Source organism: Temnothorax americanus, unplaced genomic scaffold, assembly GCF_048541705.1.
Source record: "Temnothorax americanus isolate GAGA-0224 unplaced genomic scaffold, ASM4854170v1 Scaffold35, whole genome shotgun sequence".
NCBI classification, from domain to species: domain Eukaryota; kingdom Metazoa; phylum Arthropoda; class Insecta; order Hymenoptera; family Formicidae; genus Temnothorax; species Temnothorax americanus.
Window position 1 is genome coordinate 1,944,598 of NW_027509496.1, and position 19,698 is coordinate 1,964,295.

Below are 19,698 nucleotides of genomic sequence, written 5' to 3' on the forward strand. Positions count from 1 at the left end.
AGGAGGAGGAATATTGTGATAAAAGGGCTGGAGGTAAGAGAGGGTGAAAGGAGGGAGGAGGCAGAAAACCTGCTGGAGGACATAAGAGTTAAAGCAAAAATGATAGAGGTAAGGAGAATGAGGGGGATGCAAAAAAGGGAAGGGAAATGGTGCTATTAAAATTGGAAAACGAAGAGCAAACGTGGGAGGTGATTGCAAAAATTATTACTTGGTTAAATATATATATATATATATATATATATATATATATATATATATATTGTGACGTTGCGGCCCGCCGTTTCGTGGCAGCGCCCCGCCGCCGTCACATGGCGTAAAAATTCGCGCCCAGGGACGAGCCAGAGAGGCGACGACGAGATCTCCAGGGGCTAAAAATTTAATATCGTTTCCGCTTTTTGATTCCAATTTTATTTTCATGTGTGATTGTAATGCGCGTGGCGCCTCACCCGCACCACGGCGAATCTTCGAGGCAACACCCATGAAGGAAGGGTCCTGGAGGACCAAAGACCGAGGAGAAGTGGCGAAAGCGGAAACCACTGGAATCCCGGATCCCGGGCGGCGAGAGCAACGCGGCAGGCGTGCGAATGAGGCAGCGATGGACAAGGCCGCCGATAGCGGGGCCCCAGGCGACTGGGGAAAACCCAGCATCAGCAATCTGCCACCACAAAATACCGGCCCGCGGGGTGACTGATCACCGCCCCGAGGTCAAACCGGAGGCACACCGGCTAGAACGCGGTCCAGTTCGCTGTCCAGGGACAAATTGAAGGAGTCGCTGCGCCGCCGAGGGACCGTTGCGCGCCCCCGAAGGATCCACCTTACGACGATCCTCCGTTAAAATTTCGCGCGAGCTTGCAAGCTCGCTCTCGATTGGTCGGCGCGCCCCTACGGAAGGGGGTGCCACATCGATTCCGCAATCGAGCGGATTTGGCGAGACACTCTCTGGTCGTCCGTCGGCGAGACCGCACGTTAAGTAAGATCCGCGATAGCCGCCCCGAATCGGGGGAATCTATTACGCAGCGACGATCCTTGGTACGAGGTGCGAGGGAATTGTCGGAGAGGCCTATCACTTTTCTCTCCGTTTCCCCTTTTTAATCCGGCCCACGTCCCGGCGCGGCCCGGGAGTGCAAAAAGCCGTGACAAAATTTGGCGCCCAACGTGGGGCAGCCAAAAGATCGCCGAAAGGCACGAAAAGGGCTTGCGATAGAGCTACGATATTTTCATGCGGGTGACACGATCCTCGCGGAATTACTTATTGATTATTTTTTTGTGTGTGTGTTTGTCGAAATAAAGAATTGATCCTTTCGTTATTGGTGTTGTACCATGTAACGATGCACCCCCACACATGCATCATTCCCGGCGAAGAACTGCCGGATGCCGCCCGACGATCTCCATCAGGCGAGGAAAGGGCGCGGTACGCCCACCTTATTTTTAAACGACTTAAACTCCGATCGTGTGCGCGGCACTCCGCCGCACCGACATCTTCCCGGGTCTCCGACAGAAACCGAGGGGAGCCGAGCGCCTCCGAGCGCGAGCACGCTTACCGCCACGCCGATTCCGCTCCGCTCCGCCGGCGGCGCGGCTCACGCGGGAATCGGCCTCCCCTCCCTAGCGTACCGCCCGGGCGAGTATAAAATACCGGCGCCGCGACAGGTAGACACTCCGATCCGAGTCTAGCTACCTGTGCTCCGCTACCCTCGGAGACGAGTACCTTTCCGCTTCCTAGGCCAGCTTACGAAACGGGGTACAGCGTTCTGTGCCTCGTTCGAGAGTTCTCGAGCGCTGACCGCCTTCCTACCCGGGACACCCCGTCTGCCACGGTAACCAGGGGTCGAGCGTGCTCGGCCTCTCGACAAGGGTTCTTGCTGCCGGAACAGTCGGACCTCCTCGTCAACCGATCGACCAGCCTAGCCCCTGGCCGTTCGTTTTCCTTCCCACCGCGCCGCGTAATTAACACCGGATCGTATCGCGAGAAAGAAGCCGCGCCGGATAACATACACGCGCCCGCGCCGCGAATCTCGCGCCGCGGGCCGACCAGCCATTGGCCGGCTTAAAGGCCCGTTCGCACGCGTACCGCATCGCGCCGGTACGGACCACCTGATTCGCATCCGCCGCATACACCGAATGCGTTGTAATTATCGCGGCCGTCTTATAGCATATAATCCGCCCGCGTCCGCCGCATAAACCGAATGTGTTCCCGTAATTTGCAATTATCGCGACCGTCTTATAGAATATAATCCGCCCGCGTCCGCCGCATAAACCGAATGCGTTCCGTACTTTGTCATTACCGCGACCGTCGTCTAGATTATAAACCGCCCGCGTTAGCCGCATGGTCCGCATGCATCTCCGTTGTAACTATCGCGACAGTCTGTTGTAATTGAACCACCGTAATAAACCACGTTCCATATCAAAACTGCCTTCTGTCTCTGGGCCTACCATCGAACTCCTGGTCCGGCGAGCTAGTCCGCGTTCGATATAAACAGCCAAAAGGCAGGCCGTTACAACCATATTATGTTTTGTATGAATTATTATTGACGCTATATTATATGTTATGTTTGATGCGATATTATCCGTGTCCTGTATATTTTGTATAAAAAATTTTTTTCAGTTGGGTGTGAAGTATCATTTGAATAATTTCGTGAAAATATGTATTCGAGAGGGCTAATCAAAGATAGTGCGATGTTATTCGATACTGCGTAGCGCTTTGGATTTCGGTGTTTACGTTCAGCGATCGGTCGCGTCTGAAAAACTATTTGACTATCCCGCGTTACCTTCACATTCCATTCGCGAGTGTTATTGTTCGCGTATTATTATTCTCTTTTGAGAATACGGTAGCCTTTCGTATATTTCGCGCGGAATATAGAGTTCGCTTCACATTCTTTCGCGTGTATTGTTGATCGTATATTAGTGTTTGCGTACTATTATTCTCTTTCCGGAATACAGTGGTGCTCTATTAGTTCTCGCAAAAAATAGATTCCCCATTTGATAATAAAGTTCGGGTAGACAAAATTGATCCAATTGAGCTCACCGACGAATGGATTATCCACGCTACGCGCAAAGAGCGAATCGCCGAGTTAAATTGACGCGAGCTGCTCATCGACGGATCCGACCCCGAGCTGACGCTCCGCTTGTTACGCTTGTTGACGGCCGCGCGTCGAGAATCAAGCCGCGTGGCCAACTTTGAATTGAACCGCGCGACGAACCTTGAATTAAACCAAATGACGGGGGCCGAAGCAAACCCCCCGGTCCATACCAAATATCTCGGTGTTCCAGCGGAAGACATTCGCCCCGATAGTCCGTCTGCTGCGATGGGTGCACGGGTGCACCTCAATCACTCCGACGTTTCCCGGAGTCACACGCATAGGGCCTCGCAAGATCCGAACATCAACTCCGCGACGACTCTTTATAATATCATGCGGAAATGGGATTTAAAGTTTACAGGCGCGCGCGGAGAGGATGCCGAAACGTTTCTGTTGCGTATCGAAGAGGGCCGCGAATTGATTCCCGTTGCGGACGAGGATATTTTACAATGTCTTCCGTTCTTTCTATCGGGTATTGCACTTTATTGGTTTCGCGGAAAGAGGGAACGCCCCTAACGACATAGACCGCGTTTAAAACAGCGTGGCGTACACGTTTCGGAAACCCGGATTTTCAGTTCGCCCTCCGCGACGAGATAATGCGACGGACGCAGGGGGAACAGGAGCCTGTGACGGATTACCTGACGTGCTTGAATACGCTTTTCGACCGGTTATCGCCGCCGTGGCGTGAGAAGGAAAAGGTCGGCTACGCACACCGGCACATGCGTCCCCGTCTACTGACGCAGATACCACGAGACTCGGTCCCGGATATGGACGCGCTCGAACGCTGGGCCGCACGGGCGGAGGCTAGCAGCCGCGCCGCACAGAACTATCGCTCCTCCCCCGCCGGAACGCTCTTTCTTCCCGGATTTAGCATACCGAGCGCCCAAGGGCGCAAACCGCAATTCGGGAGTGAATCGACGCGACGTGGTGGCCGGACTCGGCGTATCCACCGCGAATTCGAGTGAAACCGGGGCGGCCGCGAAAAATGAAAAGACGGTCAATTCCTGCGGACCAAAGGCAAATGCCCAGGCCGCGACTACCGTCGCCACAACCGACGCGTCGGTCGGTTCACCGTCTTCCGCGAGCGTGAACCCCCCCGCCAAGTGTTGGAATTGCGACCAGACAGGACACTTCTCGCGCGACTGTAAAGCTCCGCCGAGGAGACATTGTTATCGTTACGGGAAGGTCGGATTCACTACCTGTCCGACGTGCTCGGGAAACGATTAGAGGAGTCGCGAAAGTGGGGCCACCCGACTCCTACCCCCTTAGCCCCTAACGATTCGTTATTGACAGGAGATCGCGATGCCTCGTATAGCGCCTTTGATGAAAAGAAAGGCTCGGTCTCTTTCAAGTTTCTACGCGTACAAATTGCAGAAATGAGATAAGAGCTTTGGTAGATTCCGGGTCTAGCCGTACGTTTGCGGGCCCGGAGGTCACCGCGTTAATCAAACAACTCGGTTTTTTGTTTTATTCGACGAGCGGGAAACGCGTGACTACCGCGACTAACCAGACTACGAGAGTGAGGGGGGAGGTAAAGGTCCCGATGTGCGTTCAGGATAAAATCCAGAACATGAGAATTGGTTCGTTACCGATTTTGGCGTCCCCGTGTATATTAAGGGTAGATTTTTTTACGGCTTTCGGAATAATCTTAGATTTTGCAAGCGATACGTGAAATTTTAGAGAAAATCCCTCGCGGCGATATCAGTTTGAGGAAGGTTCTTCAAGTTCTCTCGCGAGCGTACGTGTAATGTTAGCCGAAGGAGATACCGCAAATCTCGAATCGGACTTAGCGAAAAAAAGGGAAGGGACGCGCAGATTAGAAGCGTCACCCCTCGTTTGTTGCAGATTAAGTGAATTAACGCCGGACCAAAAAAAGCGTTTGCAAGAATTTTTAGCGTCTCGAATTCCGATGAACTCTGACGAGCTCGGAGCCACCGCGTTAACCGAACACCATATCGAGGTCGGAAACCACCCTCCTATTCGACAACAATGTTATCCCGTGTCGCCAAAAATCAAGGAGGCCATTTACGAAGAAGTAGATCGTTTGTTCAAGGCCGGGATAATTGAGCCGTCTCAGAGCGAGTGATCGACGACGGTCGTCATGATTAAAAAACCCAACGGGATATATCGTTTCTGCTTAAATTTCCGAAAAGTGAACGATGTTTCGAAGAAGGACGCGTACCCGTTACCGTACATGAACGGGATTCTCGATAAATTAAGGAAGGCTCGGTATATTTCAACCATCGACTATTCCATTTTAAACGGATATTGTTTGGTTTAATGGGGGCCCCCGTGACCTTTCAGAGGCTATTGGATCGCTTAATCGGACCAGAAATGGATCCATACGCGTTCGCGTATTTAGACGATATAGTGGTGGCTACCGAAACTTTCGAAGAGCATCTCGAGTGGTTGAGCCGCGTTTTCAAGCATATTCGCGAAGCAGGTTTGACAATCAATCCCGAAAAAAGCAAATTTTACCGCTCGCAAGTAAAATAACTCAGACTTTTTAGTTCAGCGTGAGGGCTTAAAGGTCGACCCAGATAAGACCGTTACTATAAGGAAATACCCCGCGCCGCGTAATCTCCGGCAACTGCGCCGTTTCATTGGTATGGCTTCCTAGTACCGCAGATTTATCCCTCAATGTGCCACTCGTTTGCAACCGTTGACGTGCTTGTTGAAACAGAACCAAACCTGAGGGTGGGGCGACGAACAGACCGCTGCCTTTGAAACAATAAAGGCATGTCTTGCCTCTCCACCTACACTCTCGTGCCCAGATTTCAGCGTACCGTTCACGTTGCAGACGGATGCGAGTTCCGTCGGTTTGGGGGCGGTGTTGACTCAATCGATCGAGGGAAACAAACACGTAATCGCATTCGCGAGTCGAGCGTTATCGGATGCCGAAAGAAAATACTCGACAATTAAACAAGAGTGCCTGGCGGTCGTGTGGGCAATCAAAAAGTTCCGTCCTTAACTTGAAGGTTACCGATTTACCGTCATAACGGACCATAGCAGCCTTCGGTGGCTGCATAATTTAAAGAATCCGACGGGACGGTTAGCGAGGTGGGCTCTCGAGTTGCTCGAATACGACTACCGAATCGAGCACAGGAAAAGTGCGATGCACTATGTGCCGGACGATTCTCGAACTCCCGCAAAAATTTTTAGGATAAAAAATAGAGGAGGATCGGTTATATTTTCGTAGACCTCATCCCGTAATTAACGAAACCGTGGATGACTTCGACCAATGGAAGCTTGATGTACCGAGGAACTCTTGCGATGAAATTATTTGCGCCAACCATGATCCACATCAAGCTGGCCACTTGGGCGTCGAAAAAACTTACCGCCGTGTCGCGACGAGGTATTATTGGCCGCGAATGTTCAACGATATCGCCCGGTACGTGCGCCGGTGCGACGCGTGCCAGCGAGCAAAAGTAGAACAGGATGTTCCCGCGGGATTAATGGGCCAACGAGTGATCGAAACTCCGTGGACGGTTGTCACCGCTGACATTACGGGGCCGCTTTTGCCCAGTAAATCGGGGCACACGTACCTTCTCGTGATGCAGGATTTGTTCACAAAATGGATTGAGTGTTGTCCGCTACTTAAAGCGACCGGTAAAAATATCCGAGAGGCTATCGAAAACCTCGTTATTTTTTGTTAGGGAGCACCACGCGTCTTATTAACCGACAATGGCACCGAATTTCTAAACCGAGAGTTACAGGCGTTAACGACACAGTACGGAATTCAGCATACGACGGTACCGCCCTATCAAATCATCCACAGGCGAACCCTGTCGAACGAGTTAATCGCGTACTCAAAACTATGATTACGGCTTTCTTGGGTCGAGACGACCGCGAGTGGGACCAGAACATTAACGAATTTCGTTTTGCTTATAATTTCGCGTACCATACTTCGCTTCAAGCGACCTTGGCGTTTCTGAATTTCGGGAAGGAACCACAACCTATTAATCTGTTTCGCGGGCGAGCAGACGCTGCTGTCGAGGTAGAGAACTCCGATCCTGCCATTTGGAGGGAGAGGATGGAACGAATCCAGTTACGGGCCTGGATTGTCAAAAACTTAGAGCCCGCGCGAATTAAACAAACTCGGTATTAAAATTTGCGTAGACGCAGTGGGCCGTAAGCGACCGAGTCTTGAAACGACAGCACGTCCTATCGTCTGCCGCTCAACACGTCTCCGCAAAATTAGCGACCAAATTTCATGGTTCCTTCACCGTAAGAATTATGTCGCCGGTACACAAACTTGCTGATTCATTAAGTAATTCGATCGGAAAAATCCACGTTAAAGATTTAAAACCATGTTATGAATAGACTTTCGCGCCCACTTGAATTTTTCTTTCTTTTTTTTCTTTTTTCGCCATTCTCGTACCGAGGAGAACCTTTTGTATGGTCGATATTTTATTTTTTACGAACGCCTTTATCAAGGCGAATAAATTGGTGAAAGAATCAAGGTGGTGCAATAGAACCCTAACCCCCCCCCCCCCGAAACCTCCGTCTATTCGTTCATTTACGGGTCGCAAGGAAACCCGCCGTTAACAGCCGTCACCTTTACTCGGCAACATCGCGCTGGTCCGACTATGCGTAGTAAAGCCACGATAAGGCACAATATTGCACTCCCGCTCTGCGGTCGACACGTCATGTCGCGTTGGGGTCGCGTTAGGACCGCTCGTCGAAAACGACGTAGCAAAACTTAGCCGAGTACTGCCGGCGTACTCGGCCAAAAAGGGAGTTCCTCCCGCTTAAAATGACGTTAGGTAGAGTTAGGTTGTAACCGGACGGTACTTGGGGAGACACAAATCAACGCGGGGTGTCCTTGAATTCAACGGTCGCCACTCGGTTTGACCTCTGGTATACCGAGAAGGTAAGTATCTATCAAATTTTCAATCGGACTAATTATTCTTTTTTTCAGGTTCCTGCCACGTGAGGATCATCGCCGTCGCCGTCCAGGATCGCCGCTGCCACCGTCTTCCAGGCTCAACGAGGGACTTCGAGTGATCGACGCCAATGGATCAGGTATGGTACAGAAGGTAAGTCCAATCAAATAATTTTCAAAAATTTTTTGACAAAAGATTGTATAATTTATTCAATTTGATTGATTTTTATTCACAGTTGTTCACAAATATCGAAGTTACACAATCTGTCGGACGATCGCACGTTCGGGCTGACACGCCCCTTTTTGTTACGACGCACAAGATTTTTCGGCACTAATTCGCCGTTCGCTTATGTAAAAGCGATAATTAACGCGTTTCGCGGGCGTTCCCGGTTGTTATGAAAGTTACGAGATTACGATTTGCGCTCTCGGATTACGCTCGCGGGACTTAGCGCGACAACGAGAGTGTATGCAAATTTACGTGTTGCTCCGTGAACTATCCCCGAGAGACTGCCTCGAGTGGCCCGTCTCGCTCGGCCTCCCTACCATCGGCTATTTAACCCCCACTCCGGCGCTCCCTACGACTTTCTCCTTCGAGAAGCTTCGCAACTGCGTATGTTTGTCTTGGTAATTTTCCATTCCGATGTTTACGCGGGTCTATATGGAAATTTCCATGGGCGTTGCGCTCGCGATGTCCTGCCGTCCTAACGCCAGGGTAGTGGTTTTCCACTGTTTTGCATATACGTCCGCCGTTGACGCCGACCTGTGCGCCTATGCTTAATTCGCACGCCTTTTACGATTCCGGGTGACTTTTTCGGGGAAGACGTCCGGGTGACGAGCACCACGTCTGCCGACGTCGCCGACCTATCCTGACGCTTCACTGGGACCTGGTACCCCGCTTTCCGAGGTCTTTCTTCGGAGATGTTGTCCCCGTCGCGTCCTACTGGACGGTACTCTATCTCGCGACTCGGTCTTCGGACTTCGACGGCGCGCGGTACGGCGCCTATCTTGGCCCTCTTCTTTCGCCAGGGCAACTCAGTTCCCGGAGATGACGCACCTGGTGCGAGTTCGCGGACGGTACGCTAACTTGTCTCCCGGTCGTCGGAGTTCGACGGCGCGCGGTACGGAGCATAATGTGGCCCTCCCTTCTCGACGGGGCTACTCAGTTCTCGGAGATGACGTACCTGGTGCATACTTCCGGACGGTACCCTAACTCGTGGCCCGGTCGTCGGATCTCCACGGCGATCGGCCCTGTCTCGTCCTTGGGACATCCCCTTTCGTCCGGGGCAGTTTGTCCCCGCAGATGACGCACCTAGTGGAACCTCGCTGACGGTTTCTTATCTCGTATATCCGTTATCGGACCGCCTCGATTATCGTCTATGTTCTATTCTCATGCCTCGTATTTTTGTCAGTCACCGCGCGATATCACGCCTCGCTCGTTTTTTCGGAGATTACGGACGGTCCGCCATTTTCTATTCTCGCGGTCGAAATGTGATCTTTTCCAGCTACGTTTGCTTCCCGGGCTTTCCGATTCGATCAGGGACCGTTCATTAACGCGAGTCTCTATTTAAACGAAATTGCGGACGGTCCGCCATCTTCGCCCCCCTTGGTCGGCCATCGTCGCTGCTGCGTTCCGGCCGTCCTTGATGGTTTGGCTTGTCGTCAGGGGTGGCTTCCCCGCCGTCCGGGCATCTGGTTCGCTATACTTAAATTTATGATCGCGTCGGATTGGATTATTTAGGTAATTTCCGCGCCTGAATTCGCATTCCCCTAGCCATAATTTTAATAACGCTTGAATACTAGACCAGTTGAGTTCCCCCTTCTCGGAACGCTGTGTCAAAATCTTAACTCTAGTTTGGTTTTCGTTCACTTTTGTCTCTTTTGGGTCCCTTGGCAGCCCCAGTGACGCATACGGCTGCAAGGTGGGCGGTCGACAACAAGCGTAAGACGTTTCACCGTCGTAGGCAATCGTAGGAAAGTCCGACTTGCATCGCGACGATAGATTCGAAAGGGAAAGGCGGGCTCGGTAAATGACTGCGCTCCCGGGTTACGATTTCCGAGGTCCGACGATGCGTGGGGATGAGAACAAAATTTCGTAGGTTAAAGTTAGTTATTAATTTATTAATTTTTTTGTGTTTGTGACGTCTCATTTGGTGTTCATCTACTGTGCCGAGGCCTGAGCTGGAGATCTCGATCGCGAAGCGCTCTTATGGTCATCCCGGAGGGGGGGAGCGAGTGGCTGAGCGGGGCAACCGCACCCGATATGCTTCCTCTTGAGGTGGGGTGTTGTGACGTTGCGGCCAGCCGCTTCGTGGCAGCGCCCCGCCGCCGTCACAAAGCGCGGAAATTTGCGCCCAGGGACGAGCCAGAGAGGCGACGATGACATCTCCAAGGGCTAAAAATTTAATATCGTTTCCGCCTTTTGATTCCAATTTTATTTTCATGTGTAATTGTAATGCGCGTGGCGCCTCACCCGCACCACGGCGAATCTTCGAGGAAACACCGATGAAGGAAGGGTCCTGAAGGACCAAGGACCGAGGAGGGGTGGCGAAAGCGGAAACCACTGGAATCCCGGATCCCGGGAGGCGAGAGCAACGCGGCAGGCGTGCGTATGAGGCAGCGATGGACAAGGCCGCCGATAGCGGGGCCCCAGGCGCCTGGGAAAAACCCAGCATCAGCAATCTGCTTCCACGAAATACCGGCCCGCGGGGTGACTGATCACCGCCCCGAGGTCAAACCGGAGGCACACCGGCTAGAACGAAGTCCAGTTCGCTGTCCAGGGACAAATTGAAGGAGTCGCTGCGCCGCCGTGGGACCGTTGCGCGCCCCCGAAGGATCCACCTTACGACGATCCTGCGTTAAAATTTCGCGCGAGCTTGCAAGCTCGCTCTCGATTGGTCGGCGCGCCCCTACGGAAGGGGGTGCCACATCGATTCCGCAATCGAGCGGATTTAGCGAGACACTCTCTGGTCGTCCGTCGGCGAGACCGCACACGTTAAGTAAGATCCGCGATAGCCGCCCCGAATCGGGGGAATTTATTACGCAGCGACGATCCTTTGTACGAGGTGCGAGGGAATCGTCGGAGAGGACTATCACCTTTCTTTCCGTTTCCCCCTTTTGATCCGGCCCACGTCCCGGCGCGGCCCGGGAGTGCAAAAAGCCGTGACAATATATATATATATATATATATATATGTGTTACGGGCAATTTGATTAATCCGGTCATTATGCATAATGCCCGCTTCTTTCGGGACATTTAAATAATAAAAGCAAAAATGTTCAAATTAATCAAACTGACCGGTCATTATGCATAATGCCCACAGACAAGTGGGAAATGTGATTAACATATTAAAATATCTCTTTAAAAAGAATAGCAGTCTCTCTATAATTTCAACTTTCTTACTTACAATGAGTTCATGCACTAAAATATATTATATTTTGTGTTTAAACATAATTTATAACAGACAAATTAATAATTTATTTGGTAAATGTGCAGAATAGTGGTCTTCTCACCGATTTCGTTGAACTTAGGCTTAATCGACGCGTTTTTGCACAAAACGACCGAATCTGACAGAAAAAAAGTGTCGCTCTGCCCCGCGAAACAAGATGTAGGTTAGTGACGCGATTTAAACAGTTAAATATTTTTAAAGTGCGTCATCTAACCGATGTAGCACATCGCCTATTGTGCAAGGGGCTTAAGATTGCCGGGAAGATCAACTCAAATGAGTTGATTTATCAAAATGACCATTTAGCATTGAGAAATATGCATAATGACCGGGCAATTTGATTAATTCTTCTCTATTAATCATATTGGCCGAACAAATTGGGAATTATGCATAATGCCCAATTTATCAAATTGCCCGTAATATATATATATATATATATATATATATATATATATACAGGGTGTCAAAGATAAAAGTAACCACCCGAATAGAGGGGGTAGATTGGGTCAAACTGAAAAGAAAAGTCTCGTACCATTTTGCAAAATTCGCAATAGTTAACGAGTTATTAAATAAAACGTCTGAGCGAATGCGCGCACAAGGAGCGATAGAGGCGGGCCTCGGCGGCTGGCTGGGCTGGCACGGTGCCCGGCGCGCGGCGAGCGGTGGGGGTCGAGAGACGAGCGGCGAGCGGGGCGCGGCGCGGCGCGGCGAACGTCGAGCGACTCAGAGCGACTCGATGTTATACACTGCGACGAAAAAGTATTAGAGCCAGCCCATACTAAACTTACGATAATTCTTTCGCGTAAACGAGATTTTCCTTCGCGTAAACGGGATTTTGTAGTAACTTACAATAATTTACTCCGCGTAAACGTAGTAACAGTAGGTAGCACACGTATTGGCTATTGCATAGGCATTGCCGTAACGTCTTACGCCTTAGATAATATTAATTAGTTTAGCTTGAATTATGTGTAATAAAAACATTTAATTTTAGTAAATTTAATTATTTTGCATGTCAAAGTTTACGAGGTTTACCACAAGCCTTACTTTAACTTTTGTTTATGTTATAATAACTTTAATGGTGCGTGTCCACCTGCGAGTAAAACTCTCGAGATGAGTAGCTCTCGAGATTGATTCTCGCAAATAGACATATTCCTAAAGAGTACCTAACGGAGAATGAATCGCAGCTCTCGGCGAGCGAACTTTTCAAGACCTACTCGCAAATCGACACGACGTTATTTTACTCTCGGAGATCAGCTCGCCAAGCTCGAACGCTGTTCGTATTTTGAGAGCTACATGATGACACAAAGGAACTTATTGAATAATGCGGAAATCATGAACCATTGTAGAATACTACTGTGACAGAAATAAAAGTTTTTTTAATTTTTATGTTTTGCGAATAAAGTGCGAAAAATTCATGATTTAAAGAATTAAATAATAATATTTTTAATACATTCTCTTATTACTTGGTCAATAATTAGTTACACTTAATTTTACATACTTTGCACGTTTTAGTTACAGCGTTAAAATTAAATACATTTTTACATCGCGAATTAAGTACATAAAAAAAAAAAATTTAATATTTACATGTAAAAATCTAACATCAAGGTATTTCGCAAACAGAAAACTAAATAATAATATCGCACTATGTATTCCATTTCACAATTTGTAAGTCTGTAGAAACTTTTAATTGTTGGGAATCTTCAATCTTAAGCTCTCTAATTTAGAGCAGATCCGACACCTGCGATCAATCCATTGCTTGACCCAGAAGGTCTTTTTGTTGTTATTTAACACCCTTTTTCTTTTTAAAATAGTACAATGTCAGAAAAATTACTCTCAAATGGACAGTGTCAGAATAACTCTCGAGAGCTACTCTGGAGAGTTTTACTCGCAGGTGGACACGCGCCTTAAAACTCTCGAGAATATCTCTCGAGAGTTATTCTGACACTGTCCATTTGAGAATAATTTTTCTGACATTGTATTCTCGCGAGCATCTCGCGGGAATCCGGAGAGTATTCTTTCGGAGAGTTCTCTCAAAACCGTATCCACTTACGTATTTTTTTAGTTGATGTCTGAGAGTGGTGACATCATAATGTCGCGTAAACGAAAAAACTTGCGGTTGCTATAGTGGCTAGCATTATTTTAAAAAGGAAAAGGATGTTAAATAACAACAAAAAGACCTTCTGGGTCAAGCGCAATGGATTGATCGCAGGTGCCGGATGTGCTCTAAATTAGAGAGCTTAAGATTGAAGACTCCCAACAATTAAAAGTTTCTACAGACTTACAAGTTGTGAAGTGGAATACATAGTGCGATATTATTATTTAGTTTTTAGTTTGCGAAATACCTTGATATTAGATTTTTATATGTAAATATTTTTTTTTTTTTTTTTTTAATGTATTTAATTCGCGATGTAAAAATGTATTTAATTTCAACACTGTAACTAAAACGTGCAAACTATGTAAAACTAAAGTGTAACTAATTATTGACCAAGTAATTCAAAAATGTATTAAAAATATTCCTACCTAATTCTTTAAATTATGAATTTTTCGCACTTTATTCGCAAAACATAAAAATTAAAAAAAACTTTTATTTCTGTCACAGTAGTATTCTACAATGGTTCATGATTTCCGCATTATTCAATAAGTTCCTTTGTGTCATCATGTAGCTCTCAAAATACGAACAGCGTTCGAGCTTGGCGAGCTGATCTCCGAGAGTAAAATAACGTCGTGTCGATTTGCGAGTAGGTCTTGAAAAGTTCGCTCGCCGAGAGCTGCGATTCATTCTCCGTTAGGTACTCTTTAGGAATATGTCTATTTGCGAGAATCAATCTCGAGAGCTACTCATCTCGAGAGTTTTACTCGCAGGTGGACACGCACCATTAAAGTTATTATAACATAAACAAAAGTTAAAGTAAGGCTTGTGGTAAACCTCGTAAACTTTGACATGCAAAATAATTAAATTTACTAAAATTAAATGTTTTTATTACACATAATTCAAGCTAAACTAATTAATATTATCTAAGGCGTAAGACGTTACGGCAATGCCTATGCAATAGCCAATACGTGTGCTACCTACTGTTACTACGTTTACGCGGAGTAAATTATTGTAAGTTACTACAAAATCCCGTTTACGCGAAGGAAAATCTCGTTTACGCGAAGGAATTATCGTAAGTTTAGTATGGGCTGGCTCTAATACTTTTTCGTCGCAGTGTATAACATCGAGTCGCTCTGAGTCGCTCGACGTTCGCCGCGCCGCGCCGCGCCCCGCTCGCCGCTCGTCTCTCGACCCCCTACGCTCGCCGCGCGTCGGGCACCGTGCCAGCCCAGCCAGCCGCCGAGGCCCGCCTCTATCGCTCCTTGTGCGCGCATTCGCTCAGACGTTTTATTTAATAACTCGTTAACTATTGCGAATTTTGCAAAATGGTACGAGACTTTTCTTTTCAGTTTGACCCAATCTACCCCCTCTATTCGGGTGGTTACTTTTATCTTTGACACCCTGTATATATAGGTATTTATTAAATACGTATTTATTATATTTAATATTATTCTTGCTATTTTCTCTATATTAAATGGATATAAATACACATATATATGTATATGTAAGAAATAAAATATTGTATATATATATATAACATTAACATAATTTTTTTTTAAATTGTTCGACAGCAATAATTAACAAATAACGAAAAAATTACGCTCGATGAAGCAAACAGCTAAAACAATTAAAAAAGGCCAAATTTCGAGCAATAATAGGTGTTGAAATTTATATATTTAAATTACAATAATACAAAAACGAATTGGTTTACGTTTAGGCCATACTTGGTTTTCTTTAAAACCGCAATTTTATAATTAACGTCGAATTAACAAATAAAGGACTTGGGCACGATCCGGCGCTACGATTTATTGTCAAATGTTAGTCAAATTTAAAGCTAAATCGGTCGTCCATTACGTTGCAATGCTTATGTGCGTCCATGAGGTTGGTGCAAACGAAAGCCTTTGTCGCCAGACCCTCTTAGTGGCAACTAAATCAAATTTTGAAATTCCGTAGGAACACGTGAATTTAATAATTGAGTTTGACTCGTAAAAGTGGACTTACATAAGCGGTCGGTACTACAGGAACGCAAGATAATTTTTTACATCGTCAATTAGGAGCGAGTGTTCGTAGCTAAAGATCGCAGACGACTGAGAAAACATTCGCATCGCAAGGGCAGAGCAACCAGTAATCATTGTTATTAATATATTTATGACAACAAACTCAACACATCAAAATAAGCCTCGTTTAATAATTCTGTGTCTTTGTTTGAATTTATGCCATTAGGCTGTTCTTTGATGTGTATCATTTCTGCAGTCAATCTTTTTTTATAATTATGCTCTACTTCTAAGACCTGCACATTAGCCCAGTCGAAAGAATGATTAAATTTGGTAATGTGCTCTGAAACTACCAAATGCTTGGACGCATCTAATCTAATATTAGCCTGATGTTCTTTTATTCTAGTACGTAGTTGCCTCTTGGTTTGACCGACGTAAGAGGCATCGCAACAGATTTTATAAATAACATTATTCTTAGACGATTGAGCACTCTTATCTTTCTGGACTTTTATGATGCTGTTTAATTTGTTTAGAATACGGTATCCCACGGAATTTTCTGATTTGATGACGCTGAGGTAATAATTTCAGAAGTATCTTTTAAATAAGGCATAACAATAAAACTTTTCATTTTTTGCAAACGTTCAGAATCATCATCTATATTATTGTTCTTTATAGATTAAAGTTTTCTCAGTCTTTTATTGATATGCGAGAATAATAAATCAATGGGATACCCATTTCCAAGCAATACATTAATGACAAATATTAAGTTTTTGTTGTAAAAATTAGGATGAGACAATATAATTGCTTTGTCAACCATACTATAAATAGTTCATATTTTGTGTTGAATAAGATGATTCGAATAGAAGGACAATAGCCTCCCAGAAAAAGTTTCTTTATGAAACCAATCTATTATAATTGTGTCATTTTTAACGATTAATAACAAATCCAGAAAGCTAAGTCGGCCGTTAACTTTGTACTCCATTGTGAATTTAAGTCTGTCGTGACAATTATTAAAGTGATCCAAAACATCCAGAACGCTATTTTGAGGAATCTTCATAAGAATGTTATCCACATAGCGTCTATAAAACGACGGTTGGATATCCAATGCGCACAGAGCCCTTTCTTCAAAATCCTCCATGACAATGTCAGCCACTGTCGGAGACAAAGGGGAGCCCATTGGAGAACCAAACGTCTGCTTGTAGATGACATTGTTAAATGTGAAAAAGGTGGAAGCCAAAACAACTTTTACAGCAGTGATAAACTCCGCACGAGTTAAATTTGTCTTGGTTTTTATATACTTCCACCTCTTTTTTATGCCCTCCACAACCAACTCAGAAGGAACGTTAGTGAACAAAGACGACGTCCAAAGAAACGAGAATCTCAGACCTCTGCAATCTTATCTTCGATAGGCCAGTGCACAATTCAAAACTATTGTTTACGTGGCTCTCAGGTTTTGGTATACTGTCGGCTAGAATTTTCTGTAAATACGATGCAAGATTATATAAGGCCGTGTTAACAGATGAAACTATTATTCTAAAAAGAACATTCTTTTTATAAATTTTTGGAAGACCATAAGCTTTGGGAAGTATAGAATCGCTGGAGTGAGAATAAAAGAACATCAGGCTAATATTAGATTAGATGCGTCCAAGCATTCGGTAGTTTCAGAGAACATTACCAAATTTAATCATTCTTTCGACTGGGACAATGTGCAGGTCTTAGAAGTGGAGCATAATTATAAAAAAAGATTGACTGCAGAAATGATACACATCAAAGAACAGCCTAATGGCATAAATTCAAACAAAGAAACAGAATTATTAAACGAGGCTTATTTTGATGTGTTGAGTTTGTTGTCATAAATATATTAATAACAATGATTACTGGTTGCTCTGCCCTTGCGATGCGAATGTTTTCTCAGTCGTCTGCGATCTTTAGCTACGAACACTCGCTCCTAATTGACGATGTAAAGAATTCTCTTGCGTTCCTGTAGTACCGACCGCTTATGTCCACTTTTACGAGTCAAACTCAATTATTAAATTCACGTGTTCCTACGGAATTTCAAAATTGGATTCAGTTGCCACTAAGAGGGTCTGGCGACAAAGGCTTTCGTTCGCACCAACCTCATGGACGCACATAAGCATTGCAACGTAATGGACGACCGATTTAGCTTTAAATTTGACTAACATTCGACAATAAATCGTAGCGCCGGATCGTGCCCAAGTCCTTTATTTGTTAATTCGACGTTAATTATAAAATTGCGGTTTTAAAGAAGGCCAAGTATGGCCTGAACGTAAACCAATTTGTTTTTGTATTATTGTAATTTGAATATATAAATTTCAACACCTATTATTGCTCGAAATTTGGCCTATTTTAATTGTTTTTGCAATAATTAAATTATTTATATTAAACCAATTTATAATTTATAAAATAAGTAATTTACCTGACACTAATTATTTCTTTTCAAAAAATTAGTAATTATTTTCTACTAATTTTTAATTGTCAAATAAGTAGAAATTTATTTTTTACAAATTATTAGTTATTTTAATAATAAAAAATTTATTTTTACTACAAAAAAATTGATTTATTTTCGCCTAAATACTAACTTTTACGTAACTAGAAATTTTTCTCTGACAAATTACCTTTTTTTTAGTAATGCGTAATTTATTTTTACCTAACTATTATTAATTTTTACTTAATTAGTAATTTTTTGTGATTAATTACTAATTTGTTAATTCAATAAAATTTTAGGTAAATATGTATGTAGTATTACGGCACTCTCTTCGATTTCATTTAAAATATTTGTGTATTTATTTTATGTATTTTGGGTAGTTATTTTTTACTACCCGTTGTTTCGTTATTTGTTTATAATTAATACTTAAAATATCTCGATATCGGTAAGTGAAGAAATAATAATTTATGGATTTATATTTTACTTCTTACTATTAGATCATATAGGGACGAGCGTGGCCTAGTAGACAGCGCACTGGTCTATTGAGCCAAAGGTCCCGGGTTCGATTCCCGGTAGAGCTAGAAAATTTTATTCGCTCGTTCTCCTCTCGGAAGGCAATGGCAAACCACCGAGAGTACGTCTTGCCACGAAAACTTCTCTAAAAAATTGTTGCCGTTCGAAATCGGCGTTAAACTGTAGGTTCCATATACAATGTGTATAATCCACGTGCGCAACACATGTATATGAAGAGAAGTCACCACGCTCGAACACGAGTAATAGAACTTGAGAGAGAGATTAGATCATATGTTATTTACAACTTTATTCAATTATATATTTTAAAATTATCAATTTTTGTTAAAGCAAAGAATAGTAGAAAACATAAATACAGAGTATTCTTTAACCAAAAGCACAAACTGTTTTCTGCTTAAATTATGATTTTTTATAATTTTATCCTAAAACATTTTTCGAATGGGCCATGTATTTACATTGCCAATTACATCTTAAATTGCAAGCAAGGATTATTATTAATTTATTCTACTGAATATAATATATATCCATCAAATACTATATTAAAGTTTAAATAACATTATATAATATCTAATTAAAGTAAGAAGCAAAATATACGTATATCCATAAATTGTTGTTTTAAAGATCATTTCCTTACTTATTGACATTGTGACATTTTAAGTATTAATTAGAAACAAACGGAACATGAGTGATTTTCCTTCTCAGAATCTTTTTTACTACACAAAATGTATTACTAAAAAATAAACATACTTCGGAGAAATCTTTATTACGCGATAGTGCCTGTCACACGTGCATATAAATACGATAGATTTTTCAGAAAAATAGTGCCAGTCACACATGCATATAGATACATATCACTTTCTCGTTTTCTTTAACTTTTACAACTTTTACAAGACAGCATATACGTACGTGTGTGATTTTGGATACACCTTCCTTCTTAAAGATCTCCTCGGCATAAGCTCCCTGCTGTCAATATATATTTCACTATCACTATTTGTCACGCGGCGATGGTCACGACAGTTACTATTTCTAGGTTATAACTGACTTACGTTTACGCGAGCGTTTTTTCTATAGTAACTTACAGTAATTCACTCGTTTACACAAAATGGATTAACGTAAGTTATACCACAAAACCTCGTTTACGCGAAAAAATTATCATAAGTTACTACAGAAGTAATGCTCGCGTAAACCTAATTATGACAGCGCGCTGAACTGCCGCCTGAACGCACTATCT

General features: G+C 44.5%; 1 protein-coding gene across 1 annotated transcript in view; it reads right to left on the reverse strand.

Annotated features, from left to right (window-relative positions):
• Positions 1-19,698, reverse strand: part of LOC143901636 (uncharacterized) — a 226,935-nt gene that overhangs the window by 118,842 nt on the left and 88,395 nt on the right. The window lies entirely within an intron of this gene.